Here is a 20,477-nt window from a genome sequence, read left to right as displayed (position 1 = left end):
TATGGCTTGCAAGGTACCTATTAGAAGGTGGTTTTCTTGAATATGGCAAATTATGGGGGAAATATTTTAAAGTGTATGGTAAAATATTTGAGTGAGTGAGGGCAAGAATTCAATAAAGCCAAAAACATAAAATCCATATACATGCCTATAATGTATTTTATTTAATCACATAATGAAAAACTTATTTTGAGGATTGTGTGATATAAAAGAGGCCTCTAGATTTTTCATTTGCATGTGGAGGAAATTTTTCTCCTCCTATGTGAAAAAGAAATGAGGATTTGGTAATAAGTGTGCTCTGTCTCAACGGGACTATCAATTCTAAATGAAAAATACAGCAAATATGTATAAATCTCTGGATGAGTATCCCAGTTTAGCAAGAACTCACCATGATGTAGGGAAGTTTTAAGGAGCTTGTTCTGCTTTACCGAAACTTCAGAGAAAAGTGATATTTCAGTACAACCCTGGTATCATCCCATGCCCTCTGCCTCCCCCTGGGAATTTTCCCCATGACTTAGAGATAGGGTCCTAAAACCTGGGAGAGGTAGTTTGGGGGGGAAAAGAGCAGATTATTTAGAACAGTATTCATTAATAGAGAAGGTGGGGGAAGGGCATTCTTTACACACTTCAGAGATGTTGATACCCAGAGTACGAAACTGGCAGCAAATAGTATCATTTGGGGAGGACTGGGAGCTGAATATCTAAATGGTGGCAGAATGTTGTCTGTGTTCTGGGAGTTTTTGTTAGTATGATGTTTGATTTTGTTTCTGTTGGCCATTGTCATTGAAAAACACAGCAAATCTATGGAAGAGCATAGAGCATAGAGCATCAAGCCAGCTTGTCCAGGAGAAACAAATCAGGGTAGCAACCATCTCTTGCAATTTGGAATGCTACAATGTATTTTATCTTTCACCTAAAAGATAAACTTATTTGATGGTGGTACTTGTATTAGTTTCAGGAATGATATTATTTTACCAGCTAATCTGTAACCTATATTTATATCTATAATTTAAATTCTCTATCTCCTGTATGCCTTGGTTTATGCCATTAACAGAATGTCTGGAGTGACTCATCCATACATTGGCCTTGGTAGTAGCTTTTATACAGTTGGATAAAAGGTTCCCACAGTGCAGATTGCTTACTTTATTGTACTCTACCTATCTTTTTATAAGAAGACTGAAATGAATCAATTTATTTAACATTCCTTTGTGGCCCAGGGTGTGACAACCTTTTCAAAATGGTGGACCAACACATGTTTTGACCTTTGGTGATCAGGTGGCTCTGCCTGGGCTGACTTTCAAGGACCAGCTCCAATGATTATATACTGACCACCTGCCCTTGATGGTGACTTTCATAATTATAGTAGACGAGATGGCTATTGCATGAAAGTGGCCTATGTGAGACTTAAAAAAGACCATTTCCATTTCAAAGAGTTCATAAAAAATGTGTATTATGAAAAAAACTATGAATGAATTTCAAAAAAAATTTTGCACCAAAATAAACTTGCAATAACTTGTTATAACATATCTGAACAGGACCTACTTTAAGGCTCTAAGAAGGATAAGACATCGGTTTGAAACGAGCCCTGATTCAGAGCAACATGAATGCTGCTAACATTGAAGCAAGAACAGACATAAAATTTATGGTGAAGCTTGGATGGAAGAATAGTGAAATCACTGATGCTTTAAGAAAGGCTTGTGGGAACAATGCCCCAAAGAAATCAGAAGTTTACAAATAGATAACTTGTTTTAAGGATGAGACACTGTTGAAGAAGCCCTCAACTGCAGACATTTTGCATCAATTTTTGAGAAAAAAATTAATCTTTTTTGTGCCTTAATTGAAGAGGATTGATGATTAACGGCAGAAACAATAGCCAAAACCACAGACATCACAACTGGTTCAGCTCATACAATTCTGACTGAAAAGCTACAGTTAAGCAAACTTTGCACTTTATGGGTGTCAAAACTGATGAGCCCAGATCAGATGCAGACAAGAGCAGAGTTTTCAATGGGAATTTTAAACAAGTGGGATGCTGAAGTATTTTTTTTTTAAAAGAATTTTAACATGAGATAAAACATGGCTTTACCACTATGATTCTGAAGACAAAGAACAACCGAAGCAATGGGGGCTACCAAGAGGTGGACATGGTGCACTCAAAGCAAAAGCAGACCAGTCAAGAGCAAAGTTATGGTAATAGTTCTTTGAGATGCTCAAGGTATTTTGTTTGCTGACTTTGTGGACTGCCGAAGAACGATAACATCTGCTTATTATCAGAGTGTTTGGAGAAAATTAGCAAAGCTTTAGCAGAAAAATACCCAAGAAAGTTTCACCAGGGAGTTCCCGTCCACCACAACAATGCTTCTGCTCATTTTTCTCATCAAACAAGGGAAATTCTGTGAGAGTTTCGATGGGAAATTATTAGGCATCCACTTACAGTCCTGGTTTGGTTCTTTCTGACTTTTTCTTTTTCCTAATCTTAAAACCCTTTAAAGGTCACCCATTTTTCTTCAGTTAGTAATGTAAAAAAGACTACATTGACATGGTTAAATTCCCAGGACCCTAAGTTCTTTAGAGATGGACTAAATGGCTGTTATGATCGCTTACGAAGTATCTTAAACTTGACAGAGCTTATGTTGAAAAATAAAGTTTATATTATTTATTTATTTATTTTATTATTTTTTTTTACTTAATTTATTTGTTGTAACATAGTTGATTGTACGTATCTGTAGGGGACAGAGTTGAATATCAATACTCATGAGCAATATGTGCTGCTCAAATCAGAATAACGATTATATTCAGTATATATGCTGTCATTGCTATTCATTGTCATTTATCAATTCCTCCTTCCCCCCTCCCTTCCCTCTTCTAGTTATCTCAGTTCTCTTTTTGAAAGTTCAATGTATCATTGTGAATGTTGTATCTTTCTTTCTTTCTTTTATTTATATGTTCATTATTTTAGCTCCCACTTATGAGCGAGATCATATGGTATTTCTCTTTCTGTGTCTGGCTTATTTTACTTAATATGATTTTCTCTAAGTTACCCATGTTACTGCAAACATTTTTCCATGAACTTTTTGAAGTCACTCATGGTGTAACTCAAAGTTGTATGTGAATACATTCAGAAATAATCATGTAATGATGGGGTAGCAGGCCTCTGCTCCCTCTCAACTCTGTGAGTGCAAGAGAAACAGGTTTTAAACACAGCTCATCAGGCAAAAAGCCGGAGACTTTTCTGTGCTAGTCCAATGTCCTATCTATTCACTTCAATCCCAATAATTTAGTCTCTAATTACAAAAAAAATAAAAAAGTGAACATAGCTAAAACTCCAAGAATATAATGAGATTCCTTTTTTCTCATGGTTGAAAAGCTTATTCTGTTATAGTGACTCTGGAGCTTTGATAAGAACCTAGGGCAGGATTGGAGTGACTGGAGAGATGTTCAATAAGAGTAGAGGAAGGAGACATCAAAAAAAAGTAATTTATTAAATCTTGGTGAGCTTATTCTTCTTTGAAGGACTAATAAATTTGTAGCTTATTTCAAAAGGCCAGCCATAATTTTTAAGAATGTCATATGCAATAGTATAACTGTCACATTGAAATAATGTAAACATTATACTTCTAACCGAAGTACATTTTAAACCTTATTAAAAAGGATTGGAGGTATGAGGACACTTTTTCCATGTTTTTTCCAGGCATTTTATGACTACTTATACTGGAAGTTTCTAAAGAAGGAATATGATTACAATTTCAGGACTATCCCCACAAAAATAAACACAAACCTCAAAAACAATTTCATTATTTCTGGTGGCATCAAAAGAACATTTGTAGTGTTTTTTTACTCAAAATGTCAAAAAGACCACTGTGTTTATGATTTGCCTTCTTCCCAGCATACAGTAAGATTGCATAGCCCCATCCCCTTGAAGCTTGGCGACGGCCATTTGACTTGGTAAATGAAATGTGAAAAACAGTGACGTCTTTAACAGCCAGTGCACAATTCCCCATGTCTGCTTTCCCTGTCACAGCAACCAGTGATAATCCAGAGGATTTACCCTTGCTAACTTGCATGTCTGAGTAAGGAAAACATGGAGCAGAGCCTACAGCTGTCTGACAATGGACATATAGCATGAGTGAGCTACAAAACTTTGTCACATTATATCACTGTAAATTTGGGTTTATTTGCTACCACTAACTGGATTTCTGATTGATATTACTTAACTTATTTGTATTAAGGCATTTAGTAGAAAACAAAGCTTTCAAGTAAAACAAACTTAGGTTCAAATCCTGGCTCTGCCATTTTAGCTAGGTGACAGTGGCAAAATTCCCAACTTCCCTGAACTTCCATTTACTTACCTATAAAATGGGAATTGTAATAGCCACTTCACAAGGTGGCTGCACTGAGAACAATGGAGATATCTAAAGGACTGGATGTAGTACTTAGCACATCATATTGAGCTATGCAATATATGGTAGCTTTTATTATAATTATCTCCAAGAAAAAGCTATAGCTTAAGCTATTTCAGGTTACTTATGATGACATCAAGTTCTAACTTGAGGCCAGATCTTAGTTAATGTTTCCACTAATGTAACCTCATGCATACTATGAATGTTATAAAGCTACAGATTTAGGCCAAATTATAATAGCAATTTTTATGAATCCATTTCAGCATCCTGAGAGTAGTAATTTTGATAAATGACTCCTTCAAAAACTTGGCCTTAGTAGTGACTGAAAATGGTTTCAAGAGCTCAGTTTAGAGCTGAGTAATTGTATAACAAAGTTCCCATGGCAAAGCTCTGAGGAAAAGAAGCTTAAAATATTGTTTTAAAGACAGGTCTTTTTACCTAACAGTAAAAGTTTCTTGTTTATTTTTCAATATCAAATCCAAGTTTAAGATTTTTATTCTTAAAGAAAACACATTAAAAGTAAAAATAGAATGGAGAATAGTGATCTTTTGCAGTATACAGTGACTTTACATTCGGAAATTTGTACTCTCAGAGACCACTTGATTCTTGAAAATAATCAAAATGACAATAGCAATAAGAAACAAAATGTACAAACTGGTAAATGTGAATGACATATTTATTTACCACTTAAATGGTTCACAATGTCTACAATAATTACTTTATTGTCAAATCAATAATATTATTAAAGAACTACACACAGAGGAGACGAAAAAGGATTTTTGGATAGTTGGATGCCTACACCATTATTGTCCAGTGAAGAAAAAGCACAAAACAAAAATAGGCACTCTTGCAGCTATAACCTAATTGGGAAATAAAAATATACATTTCTACATTTCCTTTTATTTACAGTTTAATGTGTGCCATCCAGATGATAATTGTAATAGGGTTCAGAAGAGAGAAAATTATTTAGATCAGTTGTTTTTAAAGTACGCCCAGGAGCTCCTAGGGCTTGCTGAAATCTTTCAGGAGACCCACAAGGTCAAAAATACTTATATAATAACATCAAGATATTATTTTCCATTTTCATTTCCATTCTCTTTTCAGTGCATGTGACATTTTCAGAGGCCAGATTAGGTGTGATGACACCATCTCTATGACAGCTAATGGAATATGTACTTTTGTATTTTCATGTTTTAGAAGTTCTGTTTTAATTTTTTATTGACAAATAATAGCTGTATATATTTATGTGGTACAAAATGATGTTATGATTTATGAATACAATGTGGAATAATGAAATCAAGCTAATTAGCATAGCCATTACCTCAAATACTTTTTGTCCTTGTGGTAAGAACATTTGAAATTTGTTCTATTAGCAATTTTGAAATGTACTATACACTATTACTAACTATATTCACCATGTGATACATCTCAAAAAAAAAAAAAAAAAGCCCTTTATTGAATAGGCAGTGTTTTTCCCAATGTCTGTCTCTGTGCCTTTGTTGAAGATCAGTTAGCCATAAGTTTCTGTGTTGGTTTCTGGATTCTCTATTCAATTTCAATGGTTGGAGTGACTGTTTTGATGTGAGTACCATGCTGCTTTGGTTACTATAGCTTTTCAATATAATTTGAAGTCAGGTAGTGTTATGCCTATGGCTTTATTTATTTATTTATTTGTTTATTTTGTTCAGAATTTCTTTGGCTATTCGGGGTCTTTTGTTTTTCCACATGAATGTCAGGATTGTTTTTTTTTTTTTTCTATTTCTGTGAAGACATCATTGGTATTTTGATGGGGATTGTGTTGAATCTACAGATTGTTTTGGGTGTTATGGACATTTTCACAATGTTAATTCTTCCAATTCAAGAGCATGAAATGTCTTTCTACCTTTTTGTGTCCTCTTTAGTTTCTTTCAACAGTGATTTGTAGTAATCATTGTAGAGATCTTTCACATAGCTGGTGAAATTTATTTCTGGGTATTTTATTTTTTTAGAGACCATTGTAAATGGGCTAGCTTTCTTGATTTCTTTTTCTGATACTTTGTTGTTGGAGTCTAAAAATGTTCCTGCTTTTTGCCTGTTGATTTTGTATCCTGCAACTTTACTGAAATCATTTATCAACTCTAAGAGTTTTTCTGTCAAGTCTTTAGGCTTTTCTATATATAGGATCAGGTCATCTGCAAACAGGGACAATGCAACTTTGTCTTCCTCAATCTTTCTCTTGCCTGATTGCTCTGGCTACTACTTCCAATACTGTGTTAAGTAGGATTAGTGAGAGAGGGCATCTTTGTCTTTTTCCCATTCCTAAGGGAAAAGCTGAAACCATTCAGGATGATATTGGCAGTGAGTTTGTCATATACTGCTTTTATTATGTTGAGATACTTTCCTTCTATACCTAATTTGCTGAGAGTCTTTATAATGAAGGGATGTTGAATTTTGTCAAATACTTTTTCTATGTCTTTTAAAATAATCATGTGGATTTTGTCCTTGATTTTGTTGATGTGGTTTATCAAATTTTAGACTTGCGTATATTGAACCATCCTTGCATCCCTGGGATGTGTTGCTGTATTCAATTTGCTAATATTTTGAGGATTTTTGCATCTATGTTCATCAGAGATATTGGCCTACAGTTTTCATTTTGTTGAATCTTGTCTGCTGCTGGCCTCATAGAATGAGTTTGGGAGAAAAGCCTATTTCAATTTCTTTGGAATAGTTTGAAGAGAATTGGTACTAATTCATGAACATGGGACTGCAGAGACCTCTTTGACATACTGATTTCAAATTTTATGGTAAATACCCAGAAGTAGGATTGCTGGATCATATGGTTATTCTATTTTTCATTTTTTGAGGGACCTCCATACAGTTTTCATAGTGGTTGTAATAATTTACATTCCCACCAACAGTGTACAAGAGTTCCCTTTTCTCCACATCCTTGCCAATACTTACCATTTGATGTTTTAATAATAACCATTCTGACAGGAGGAGGTGATATTTCATTGTGGTTTTAATCTGCATCTTCCTAATCATTAGTGATGTTGGTCATTTTTTTCATATATCTGTTGGCCATTTGCATGTCTCTTTTTGAAAAATGTCTATTCAGATCTTTTGCCCATTTTCAATTGTTTTTTGTTTGTTTTTTGCTATTTAGTTATGCAAGTCCCATACATATTTTGCATATTAACCTATTACAAGATGTGTGGCTTGCAAAATTTCTCCCTATTCATAGGTTGTCTCTTCGTTTTGTTAATTGTTTCCTTTGCTGTGCAGAAGCTTTTATTTTGATATAATCCGATTTGTCTATTTTTGCTTTTTCTGCCTGTACTTTTGGGGTCAAATCTAAAAAAGTTATTGCCCAGACCTATGTCATGTAGTTTGCCCCTTATGTTTTACTCTAGAAGTTTTATAGTTTTAGGTCTTATGTTTAAGTCTTTAATTCATTTTGAGTTGATTTTTGTATGTGGAATGAGATAAGGGTCCAATTTTATTCTTCTGCATATGGATATTCAGTTTTCCCCACACTATTTATTAAAGAGACTGTCCTTTTCCCCTTGGCACCTTTGTCAAAAGTCTATTGACTATACATGCATGGGTTTATTTCTAGGCTCTCTGTTCTGTTTCATTGGTCAATGTGTTTATTCTTCTGGCAGTACATGCTGTTTTAATTATTATTATTTGCTGTATAGTTTGAAATTAGGTAGTGTGAAGCCTTCAACTTAGTTGTTTTTGAGCATTAATCTTTGGTAAATACAAATAGATAAACCTGTATAAACAAAAGGTCTTGGGTTCTCAAACACTTTTAGGTGTATAAAGGAATTCTGAGAACCATTAATTTATACTAGAGCTACAGTCTTTCCAATTTTTTAAGATTATTTGCAGATAATTATTTCACCTGATAAAGTTTAAAGACTGAATGAAATGATAGTTTTGAGATGCATATACATAAAATGAAACTAATATGATACATCAATCAAATGCATAGTTGTTGCTGTGCTGTGTAACAGTTAGGAATAAATGGTAGTATTATTTTACACCCAACCACACAAACTCACACACCCACACATACATATGTACACACACACTCCACAGATGTAGGATTATCTGAGAGAAGAAAGCTGCTTTGAGGTCCCTGTAAATTTTGTAAAATTCATACCATTACAATTATGCAGACTTTTTCTGTACAGGGGACAAAAATACACCAGTTGTTGCAGGAGGCCCTCTGTCTTGTAGTTTATACCTCTCTTCCAAAGAAAATTAATTTTTTTAATTTCAGAAATGGAGATTGCCAAAACAGGGTCCTATATAGAATACAGAAATTAGTAATGTGGAATTAAAAGTGAACCAGAACTTGCTCTCTGAGGGAAGGCAGGATGGAGGGTGGGAACTGTTTCTACATGATGAATCCACACTGATGCTGCAATCTTCCTATGTCTGTGGATTTCTTTCTCTCCATTATTCCATTGAATTTCTGGCATCTTAATATCATTTAGAATAGACCATGGAAAATTCATTTTTCATTTTAATTAACCAACAAAAGTTATAATAACTACCACCTACTTGAGTGCATAAATTCAATTCAGTAGACTCCTGGTACTGCATTCAGATCAATAGCCTTGGCTTGATCTAAATTATGTTTCTCCCTGTCCTAACACCCTCAGGTTCCATACTCACACATAGAGTCCAGGATTTGGCTCATACATATGTTCTTTCTCAAGTTCGGATTTGTAATTGATCCTACAGAACATGGTGGGATGTGACCCTACTAATAGGCTCAAAGATAATGAGAGGTAGTAGAGGAGGAGCAGAAAGAAGACTGGCTTCTGGCAGTATTATGGATTGAATTGTGTCACCACCAAAAGTTTAATGTGCTAGAGGCTTGGTTCCCACTGTGGCAGTCTTAAGAGGATGGGAAGTCCTATTAGAGTAATTGAAAGGTGGGGCCTTGAAGACGTGATTAGATTGTAGGACCCTGCCTTAGTGAATGGATTAGTAATGGTGGTCAGGGGCATGGTTTGGAGGGCTCTAAAAAGAGAGTGAATGAAGAGGTTACTATCTCTCTCTGCTCCACCATTTTCTGCCATGTGAGACCCTCCGTTACTGTAAAGCTACCACCAAAGAAGACCCTCACCAGATGTGTTCCCTGGACTTTGGACTTTCCACCCTCCAAAACTGTAAGCAATAAATTTTGTTTTCTTTACAAATTACCCAGTTCCAGATATTTTGTTATAAGCAACATAAATGGACTAATACACTCAATAACTCTCACAAGTGAGCTTTTCCTTAAGCAAGGCAGTGTGGAGGATCAGATGCACCAGCACACACACCCAGGTACTGTGCTAATGCATCTGACTGCTAGAGAATAGGCCACATGCCTGCATCCACATGCAAAGGAAGCTAGGAAATGGAATTCTGGCTTTTATCTGAGGAAAAGTGAATCAAAATGTGAGTGTATCTCAAAATATGATATTGGTTGGCAACAGCAAGTATGATGAACATTCTCTACTTGTTGGTTTGACTTTTTTCAGTATTATGATGAGTGATGTGTATGATGATAAAAATCAATTATATGCCCTTTTAACCTTTGATCAATGGAATATTAGAGAAATCAAGACATTTTTCTTACAACTCTGCAATTTTGGTCTTATTTTCCTCATGTTACTTTAAGAATAAGCAAACTAAGGCAGAAAGTCCAGGTAGTTTATTCACTGTTAAATAAATAATAAGTGCCAGAGGACTTGGTTCTACAATCTTTCTTCTTTTCCACTATGCTATATTGGGAAGGAACAATTGTATTCTGAAAGAGAATCAAAAAAAGAAGACTAAAAATTATGGAGAAGGGAGCAAAGGAAGGGGTTCAGCTAAACAAACATGGATATATGTCCAGGAATGTGAAGGTCTATTTCACAATGTAACCAGCTAAATCTGTTCTCATACATGCATATTCATGTGCATGCATATATGGTTTATAGGAAACTATTGAGGAGTGGGACCCTGTTCTTTCTATTTCACTAGTTATTAAATGTTAAAATGAAGTCATTTGATAACATTTAAATCATAGAATGCATTTATCTCTAGTTGAAATATTATTCTTTCAGTTTTAATTTCAAGACAATTTTGAGTGTGTTTTCATTTTTAAGGATCATTCTTCAGAATGGTCCTAGAGTTGGGACAATAGCTTTTTGAAATACATTTAAATAATTGATTGAAGTAAAAATATATAGTCATCCATACAAAGCACATCTATTTTGCAAAAGTTAATTGAAGAGGAAGATACTCTGACAAATACTATTTTAAGTAGATTTCTAAGATAAAATATTGAAGAGAAAAAGTGCTAAGAGAAAATCTTGCTTCAGTTGTAGCCTGCGTATTGTTCTCAGTTCTTCTCTCCCCTCTCATGCCCTTTGTTACATCACTATACCTTTCCTTGCATAAGAAGTAGAAAACATTTTCTGGCTCCACTGAGTTTGCCTGGGTCAGGTGACGTCCTTTGACAATGAAATGTTAGCAGTTATGCCAGGATCAAAGGTTCAAAATGTGTTTGTGTAATTGGGCTTGTCTTTTCATATGCCTGACTTTTCTCTTGGGAAGAATATGTTTTGGATAGCTGTTTGTCCAAGGAGAGTGAGAGACATGTGGAACAGACCTGAACCTGACCTGTAGTTTGGAGCCAAGCCCAACAAACCCTTCTTAGATCAGCAATTCCAGCCAACTTCAGAGGAATAAGAAAGAAAGAAATGGATATTGTTGTAAGTCACTTATGTTTGTGGAAGTTTGTTATGAATGGCAATAGTTTCATCATTTTGTTCAACAGTGTGGTACCTCTGTCAATGAGCAGCAATTTCTTCATAAAATCTGGAAGTGCTGCCATGGCTCTCATCAACAAACCTGATGACCTATATAGGGCAGATAGTATTATCATCTTTACTTTACAGGAAGAAATAAAGACTGGGGAAAGCCAAATGACTTACCCAAGACTAGTCAGTGGAGCTATAATTCAAAAATCAACTTTTGACTCTCAGTTCAATGCCCTGTCTTCCAAATACTACTATTTGTTGAGATTTGCATTTATGGTACAAGAGCAAGTTTCTGCACCAAATCAAGAGCTGCTGCTAAATCTACACATACAGCAAAATATTTAGTACAGTCAAATATACTTGGCTGCTCTAAAGAATGCTGAAGTATGCAATGTTCAGTGGTTGACATGACCATTTCAAAATTAACTGGATCAGAATAAATGAGGTTATTGAATTTTCCCCACAATTCTAGCTTTATTGTTAGTGTTTATCATAGGACTTGTGAGTGAATTTAAGAAATTTGTTGGTGGCAGACCTCTGGGATCTGCTTATTACATTTTTTAAAAAATAGGAAATATAATGCTCTGTTCTCATGCTGCAATAAATTCCTTGTGTTGTTAATCCATGTGAAAATATTTGGTTTTCTATTAACCTAACTGCAAGACTTCAGCCTTCATTTGCTATCTGATTGGAAATAAGTCATTGGTTCAGATGGCATTTATATTCCAGAAAAGAGGCAGCTGCTGTTAAGAAGCAGAGAAATGAAAATATTATTTATTCCAAAACAGTTCTCCAAAGTCCCATGCACGCTCAAACAAAAGCCACTTCACCTATTTCATTATAATTGCAATAAGCCCCAGAGCTTTGAGAAGGGAGATTTTATGCTTTTGCTTTGAAAACTGAGGTTTGGTACATTGAGAGGGAAGAGCACTGTATTTACAATGAGAAAATTACACTCATGCCACTCACTGTGCTTTGACAATTAGAATAAAATTAGAGGTAGTTTGAAGATATTTGAAGAAAAGTTGATACAATGCTCAAATAATATAGTGATGCTTAGTTTCAATAAAATGAATAGCTTATTTTCCTTAACTGTAATTTTTAAAAGTAAAGAGAAAAAAAAGAAAGCCCATTTAATATGTCTACAAATAGTTCAGCATTTAATAATAAAATTTTGTAACTGGACTAAAAAAGTTGCTCTGGTGACGAGAAAAACAGCTAGCTTGAGATAATGTAATGCCTTTTATGCAAATGTCAGTCATTTCCTCTGATTCTTTCTATATTAACATCTCTATACAGTATATTTTTAATCAGAAGATGATATACTGGTGTCTTAAAGATATAATATATTGAAAAATGCAACAAAACATTTGTAGAATTGGAAAAATAGAATATTCTGTAGAACTAAGGACTATGTTAAAATGATTAGGAACACAGAAATTTCCATATGGGAGGGTATTTAGAAATAATTGAATTTAATACTCTTATTTTACTTGAAAAAGCTACACCAAAGTGATTAGGTTACTTGACTGCTATTGCACAGTAGGAGGAATCCAGGCTGTCTCTACTACTTGATACAGTCCCTAAATAGAGTACACTGGTAACCATGAGTTATTTTTCTGATAGTTTGTACAAAAATTACAGAGCGCAATTAATTAGATTCTACCTTTCAGCTTGGATTGATAAGGATAAACATAGAGACCAGACAAGACAGGCAAAGAGGGGATAGATTTCAAGCACTGTCTAGGAACCCTATAATCAGGCAAATAACAATTCTAACTAGAAATGTTAATGACAAACTGAATAAAATGAAAGGCAACTCTTGAGAAGTACTAAGAAAGTAAGGCATGCAGAATTACAGCAAGGAAGGAAAGAAGGAGGAAAGAAAAGATGAAAAACCCATTTTAGAAAAAACATACACCCTTAGGAAACAGAAGAAAAAAATATGCAAATTAAGTTTATATCCTCTAAGAATGGAAAACAACCTCAAAAATATGAAGCAAGAATCAAAGATGAAAGTAAATTAAGGATTAAACTTAACACTCTTAAGAAATAATAAATAAATGAGATACAGTAAAGAACAAAGTCAGTAACCTGTAAGAAAAGATTAAGATTTTTTTTTTTTTTTAATGATGAGGAAAAAGACAAAAACAGTAAAGCATTTGGAAAGTATAAAATGTGTATGGAGAACAGGTATCTACCATGCTTTAACTCACACCATTTCATAGAAACTGCTCTTACCAAGATGCTTCACACTGTCAAACCTAAATCAATTACCAAGCCTCCTATTCCTTCACTACCAGCATCTCTTGACTCATCGTTCAACCCCTTGAAGCCTCTCCCTTACTTGGCTCCCAGGAGACCCTAATGCCTTGCTTTTCTTTTGTTTCACTGGCTCAGATTCTCAGCCTCTCGGCTGAATCCTCTTCATCTCACCAACGTCTTAATAAAAATGCTTAGGGCTTAGACCTTGATCTTTTACTTATCCCTATCTACATTCACTGTCCAGGTGATCTCACCTGGTTCCATGCCTCATTACTATCCAATTTTTGATGACTCCAAAATATACCTCTTTAATACAGATCTTAGTCTGGAATATCAGACTCATATTAATCTTCCTACTTGTAATTTTCATTTCAAACTTAGCATGTCTAAAACCAAGCTCCTAATCTCCCCCTCCACCAATCGCTTCCTCTGAAGACCGTGCCATCCAAGCTAATAACAACTGTGTTCTTCCTGTTGTTCAAGACAAAAACTCGAAGTCATCCTTGATTCATTTCTTTCTTTCATAGACCATCAATCATCCTGCTGACAACATATTCAAAATAGGTTCAGAAACTCACCACTTTTCACTACTCGCACTGCTACCACCCTGGTCTAAGCCATTATTTTGTTTCACCTGAATTGTGGCAGTAAACTCCAAACTGCTTGTCTCCTTGCCAGAGTGATAAATGCAAGTCGGTGTTAAAAAACAAGTCAGATCATGTCACTCCTGGGTTTAAAACTCTCCAGTACATTTACATGTCATTAAGATTAACAGCCCCCTCATTACCTCTGACTTTATCGCCTGTTACTCTCCCTCTCAATCATAGACCCAGCCTCACTGGCACACTCACTGGTTCTTGAATATTCCAGGTAGTCTCCTGCCTCAAGGTTCTAGAAATTTAATTTTTTTCCTTGTCTGGAATATTTTCCCCCACATATTTACATGTCATACTCAGTAACATCCAGTTCTCCATTCCTGACTAAGCATATGGAAGGTAACACCTCCCAGGCCTCCTGCAGTTTGTTGGGGCCATGTGACCAGTTACAGGCTATGAAATGTTAGTGTAAGTGATGCCATTTCTGGACTGAGCCAGGATGCTCTTGTCTCTCTCATCTCTTGCTGTGGTAATATGGAAATATTGTGTTGATTTGGGAAAGCCACATGATTGCAGAATTTATAACTGAAGAAAACATGGACAGAAAGTCTAGTAAAGCAGAAAGCATAGTAGGATTTATAAGCAGAAAGAATTTAATATAGCAGATTAGGTGCTACAGAATCTACAGACAGAACAGATCACGGCTAGCCTTGGGGTTCACCACCACTACTGTGGCACTGGAAAGGAAGAAATTGCTGTGACAGGGCTAGTCAGAATTGTAGGAAACTACATCTGAAACCACAGATGCCCTGCGGCAATGGGGCAGATTACCTGCTGGGAAACACACAAGGTCTTCTGCAAACTGTCATGTTGCAGAGCCCACAATGTATGTTATTACTATTAGAAAATGGCTTTGACCTCTGCCTCCCTGTCAATTCTTATGAGAGTGCATCTCCTTGGCAAATGTGGCAGAATTCAGATCCTTACAGACAAGAGAGTCTGATAAATGAAGGTCTCACATTTCCAGCCCATCAAAAGAGGGAAAGACCTATAAAGGGATGAGGTTGCTCAGAAAAAAATGTATCACAGTCTCCTAATGTGGCTACTCAGCATCCATATTCTAACCACACTATCTGTGTAAACAAAAAAAATACCCATAACGCTGTGCTTCTGCCTGATGTAATACAATTAACTCTTGTAAAATAAAAATGTACTCATTTTCTAAAAAGGAACCAAGTCCCATCTTCTGTGTGATGTTTATTCTTTCCAATTTAGTTACAATTAACATTGACAAAAACACAATTTAAAGTTAATCTATACATTAAATCAACAATAACTTCATAAAGTGGCAGAAACAACATCAATTACTAATTTTCCTCCTCCTGAAAATGAAACTGGGCACAAGGCAATAATTGATGGGTTAAGGTGCATTTTATGATGGAGTGCTACTGTATATGCCCAATTTTATGACATGATGAGAAGGAGAAAACCCATTTATGACAGGCTTTTGAGACCTCCTAGAGCCCAGGAGTAAACCCAAATCTGTCTCACAGAATAGTCAAAGAAGGCATCATTTTTTTTTTACAAATTCAAAGGAGCTGTATCATGATTGTCCTATTGGGGTTTGTAAGACATTACATACAGCATTCCCAACTACCATAAAAATTTCAAGTTCCATTAGATCTACTGGGTCAGAATATTCCAGTGCAGAGCAGCTCATATTGTATCTAGGACTAGCTTCAGAGTCTTTTCTTGCTTTAAAACCCTCTCAAAGCTGGATTAAATATTAAGTGAATTGTAGAGCACATTTGATTCTACTATATATTGCATCTAATATAAAAAAGGTCCACCAAGCTTTGGCCTTTTTCTTAGTGTTGTGAGAACAATGTGCAACATTGTCTTTCATTTGGAAGTAATATCTCAACATAAGCCTTGCCATTGGATCTTTAGAAATTTCCACAAGGTAGCAGCCCCATGAGTTTCCACAAGGCTTAACCTTCTTTACCCTTTGGCACACATATGCCTTATAAAGGCATCGAGGAAACCTGTTCTTTCAAACAGCAAAATAACATCAATGTAGAGGACCACACATATATGCCTTATGTACGTGCAATGGCAACTTGGTCAAGGGTACTGTGTATAAGATTAAGACAAAGAACCAGAGGTCAGACAGCAACGGTGTGCTACTGCACTGGTAGATGAAAGAAAATTGCTTCTGGTGGTCTTTACTAATCAATATTGAGAAAATAGCTTTACCAGATCAATAACTGTATACCAGGAACCAGAGTCTGAGTTGATTAATTCCAACTAAAGAAACTATATCTGGAATAGCAGGAACAACTGAAGTTAAAACCCATTAAGTTTATAAAAAAACACTGTCATTTTACAAGACCCATTTGTCTTCTCTACTGCCCCAAAAGAATCATCACATATGTATCTTTCAAGTCTGAAGATGGCATAAATCTCTGTGATATTTCCAGAGATGCACTATAGTTTTTGTTAAATTGTAAGTAACTAGAATGCTCATAAGTGTACAGTTTGATAAATATTTAAGAACAAACACACCACGTAGCCAGCTGCCAGGTAAACAGAACAGTACCAGTACCTCATAAACCCCCTTTATTCTCCCTTCTAGTTACCACCAACCCCAAAGGTAACCACTGTCCTTACTTCTAACAAGATGGATTAGTTTTCCCTGTTTACATAATTTATATAAAAGGAATGATATAGATTGTACTCTTTTGCATCTTGTTTCATTTGCTCAATATTGTATTTGTGAGATTGAATGGCTATATTGTGTGGAGCTGTCAATCTTTAATTTCCATTGTAGTCTAGTATTCCACTGTGTAAATATGTTAGACATTATTTAGCCAATCTTCTCTTAATGGGTGTTTGAACTGTTTCCATTTTTGTCTAACTCAAATAATGCTGCTACAAACCTGTAATACTTGTCTTTTGGAGAGTATCAGTATAGATTTCTGTTGAGTATATTTCTAGGGATGGAATTTCTGGCTCATAGAGCATACATGTGTTCAGATTTACTAGATATTGCCAAATTGTTTTTCCCAAAGAGGTTGTGCCAATTTTCGCTATCACCAACTGTGTATGAGAGTTCTAGTTGCTCCATATCCTTGCCGATATTTATTTTCTATCTTTTTCATTTATAGCCTTTCTGATGTGTGCATAGTGGTATCACATTGCACTTTTAATATAACAAATAAAATTGAGCATGTTTTTCTTCTGTTTACTGGCCATTTGGCTATTTGTTTTGGGGTAGTGTCTGTTCAAGCCTTTTGCTCATTATTTTACCCTAATGGTCCTCTTTTTTTCAAATTGATGTATAGAAATTTTTATATTTTCTGAATAAAAGTCATTTATGACAAAAATATGGAGAATATATTCTCACACTCTGTGAGTAAACTCAGAGATCTCCTCCTGAGATACACATAATACGCATAGGGAATAGAGCACACATCCTAAGTGAACAGCCTAATGAACATTTATACACTGAATACAACCATGTAACAGCACCTAGAGCAAGAGAAGAACACATCCTGCATATGCTTCACACTGCCTTTCAGTCTCTATTTCCTCCAAAGGTGAGTTTATTCTAATTTCTAGCAGAAAATATTGCTGTCAGTTTTTGTACTTTAGATAAGTAAAAAAATACAACACATAATCTTTTGTCTCTGAATTCTTTGCCTTAACATTGTGTTTTGAAGATTCATTCTTAAGGTTGGGTGTAGTTGCAGATTGTTCAATTCCATTGCTTGTAGAATTCCACTAGCAATACTATAAGCAATGGAATGAAAATAGGCCAAAGGAGTAAAAATCTGGTCAATTCAATGCAGTCACAACTGAGCTAGGTCAGAGATGGGGTACAAGCGCAATAAGACAGTCCACTTTTGGTTGACCTTGCTTCTTCAGGCATCACTCTCCTGGGCATTTGATTAAGAGATTGATGGATCTTTTTCTCTACTTAGCCCTGAAAGACTGCAGGAGATATTATTCTATCTGCCAGATGCTTTCATATTAGCTCTTTAGCCTTCTTCAGTATGCAGCTTCAAATTTTAGTGAAGTCTTAAAAATGAACCAGACCTGTTTTTGAGGCTGGTTACCTTTCCTAGGTGTGTATTTGTTTCTTAGTCACCACAACACCATGAGAGAATTGTCTCTACATTTTAATTTGTCTTTACATTCCATGGGATTTGCACCAAAGTTGTCTATTAGGTATTCAGGAACTGGAGAAAGAATCACACAAAGTTTTATGGATGTATTAGGTCCACTGTAAAAATGAAATTAATCTATAACTCTGTTACCTGACCTCCTTAAGTCATTATGACTGGTGAACTATGGTGACATTTTGGATACCTGGTGATTAGCTTTAAATTGAGATCTTGAAAATTAGAAGCAGACTATTGTTCACAGGTCTGGAACCCAGCTTCAAACTGTTTATTTCATGTTTGATCAAGGAGGTCTGACAATAACTACGAGTATGAAGACATTTAAATCTTCTTGAAGTAATACAACATCATCAAATCCTCTACAAGTTTTCCAGCACAATGTCCAGCATTCAGTATCAAACTTATCAGGCATTCCAAGAAACAGTACCAATAGCAAATAAGAAAGAGTAAAAATGGACCACAGAAAAAGGCACAGAATAACTCATAAACATGTTCAGGAACTGTATGAAATCTTGAAGCATTTCACCACGGAGGTGAAATCTGTAAAGACAGAATCAAAGGAACCTAGTAGACCTGAAAAATACAACTGTTGAAATTACAAGATTTAAGGCTGGCTTTAATGGTAGATAATACATAGGAGAAAACAGAATTGGAAAACGAGAAGACAGGCAAATACAAAATATCCAATCTGTAGCATAAGGAGTAAAGAAGATAAAACTGTTAAAAAAAAAAAAAAAAAAAAAGGCCTAGTAAATGTAACTGTAGGATCAACAGAAGAGGAGGGAGGAAATAATATAAAAAAAAAAATCTGAAGAGACACTGAATGAGTGCTGCCCATCAACAGATGAATAGATAAAGAAAAGATGACAAATACACATAATGGAACACTACCCAGTCATACAAAATAATTAACTTCTGTCATTTGAGGCAACATGGATGAACCTGGAAGACATTATGTTATGTGAAACAAGTCAGGCACAGAAAGATAAATATTGCATGTTCTCACTCATATGTGGGAGCTAAAAAAAGCAAAGTTGAACTTTTAGAAGAGGAGAGTAAAATTGTGGTTACTAGAGGCTGGGAAGAGGGATAGGGAGATGTTGGTTAATGGGAATAAAATTATATCTAGCTAGGAAAAATAAGTTCTAGTGATGTACAGTTTTGTTAGGCATCTGTAAACAACAATATTTTATTGAATGTTCTCAAATGGCTAGAAGAGAGGAGTTCAAGTGTTCTCATCACAAAGAAATGATGAAGTTCTGCAATACTGAATATGCTAATTACCCTGACTTGATCTCACACATTGTACACATGAATTGAAATATATCTCTGTACCCCATAAATATGTACAACCAATACATGTCAATTAAAAAATAAATAAATTTCTTTTTAAAAAATGAAAAGAAATCAAGACACAGATTCAAGATGATCAGTGAAAACTAAGCATTCTACCCCCACAATATACATCTAGGCAAACTGCAGAAAAACTGGCAAAAATCAAACACAAAGTGAAAGTCTTGAAGAATCAGAGAAAAAAAATACTTGTTATTTACAAAGGAAAAAAAACATGGCTGCTGACTTCATTAGAAATTATACAAACCTCAAACAGCATGGTACTGGCATAAAAATAGACACATGGATCAATGGAATAGAACAGAGAACCCAGAAATCAACCAATGCACCTTACAGCCATCTGATCTTTGACAAAGGCACCAAGTCTACACACCAGGGAAGAGACTGCCTCTTCAGCAAATGGTGGTGCTGGGAAAATTGGATATTCATATGTAGCAGAATGAAACTAGACCTGTACCTCTCACCATATACCAAATCAACTCAAAATGGATTAAAGAATTGAAAATACTGCCAAGCCCGTGGCGCACTTGGGAGAGTGCGGCGCTGGGAGTGCTGCGACGCTCCCGCCGCGGGTTCGGATCCTATATGGGAATGGCCGGTGCACTCACTGGCTGAGTGCCGGTCACGAAAAAGACAAAAAAAAAAAAAAGAAAATACATACAGAAACAATAAAACTCCTTAAAGAAAACATAAGGGAAACACTCCAAGAAGTAGGAGTGGGTACAGAATTCATGAATAGGAACCAAAAAGCACAGGCAACTAAAGGTAAAATAAACAAATGGGATGATATCAAACTAAAATCTTCTTCACAGCAAAAGAAACAATCAGTGAAGCGAAAAGACAACCAACAGAGTGGGAGAAAGTATTTGCAAAATATACATCTGACAAAAGATTAAT

The sequence above is a fragment of the Cynocephalus volans genome, chromosome 1 (assembly GCF_027409185.1).
Source record: "Cynocephalus volans isolate mCynVol1 chromosome 1, mCynVol1.pri, whole genome shotgun sequence".
In the NCBI taxonomy this organism is placed as follows: Eukaryota; Metazoa; Chordata; class Mammalia; order Dermoptera; family Cynocephalidae; genus Cynocephalus; species Cynocephalus volans.
The sequence above is the reverse complement of the archived record's forward strand: the minus strand, read 5'-3'. Positions refer to the sequence as shown.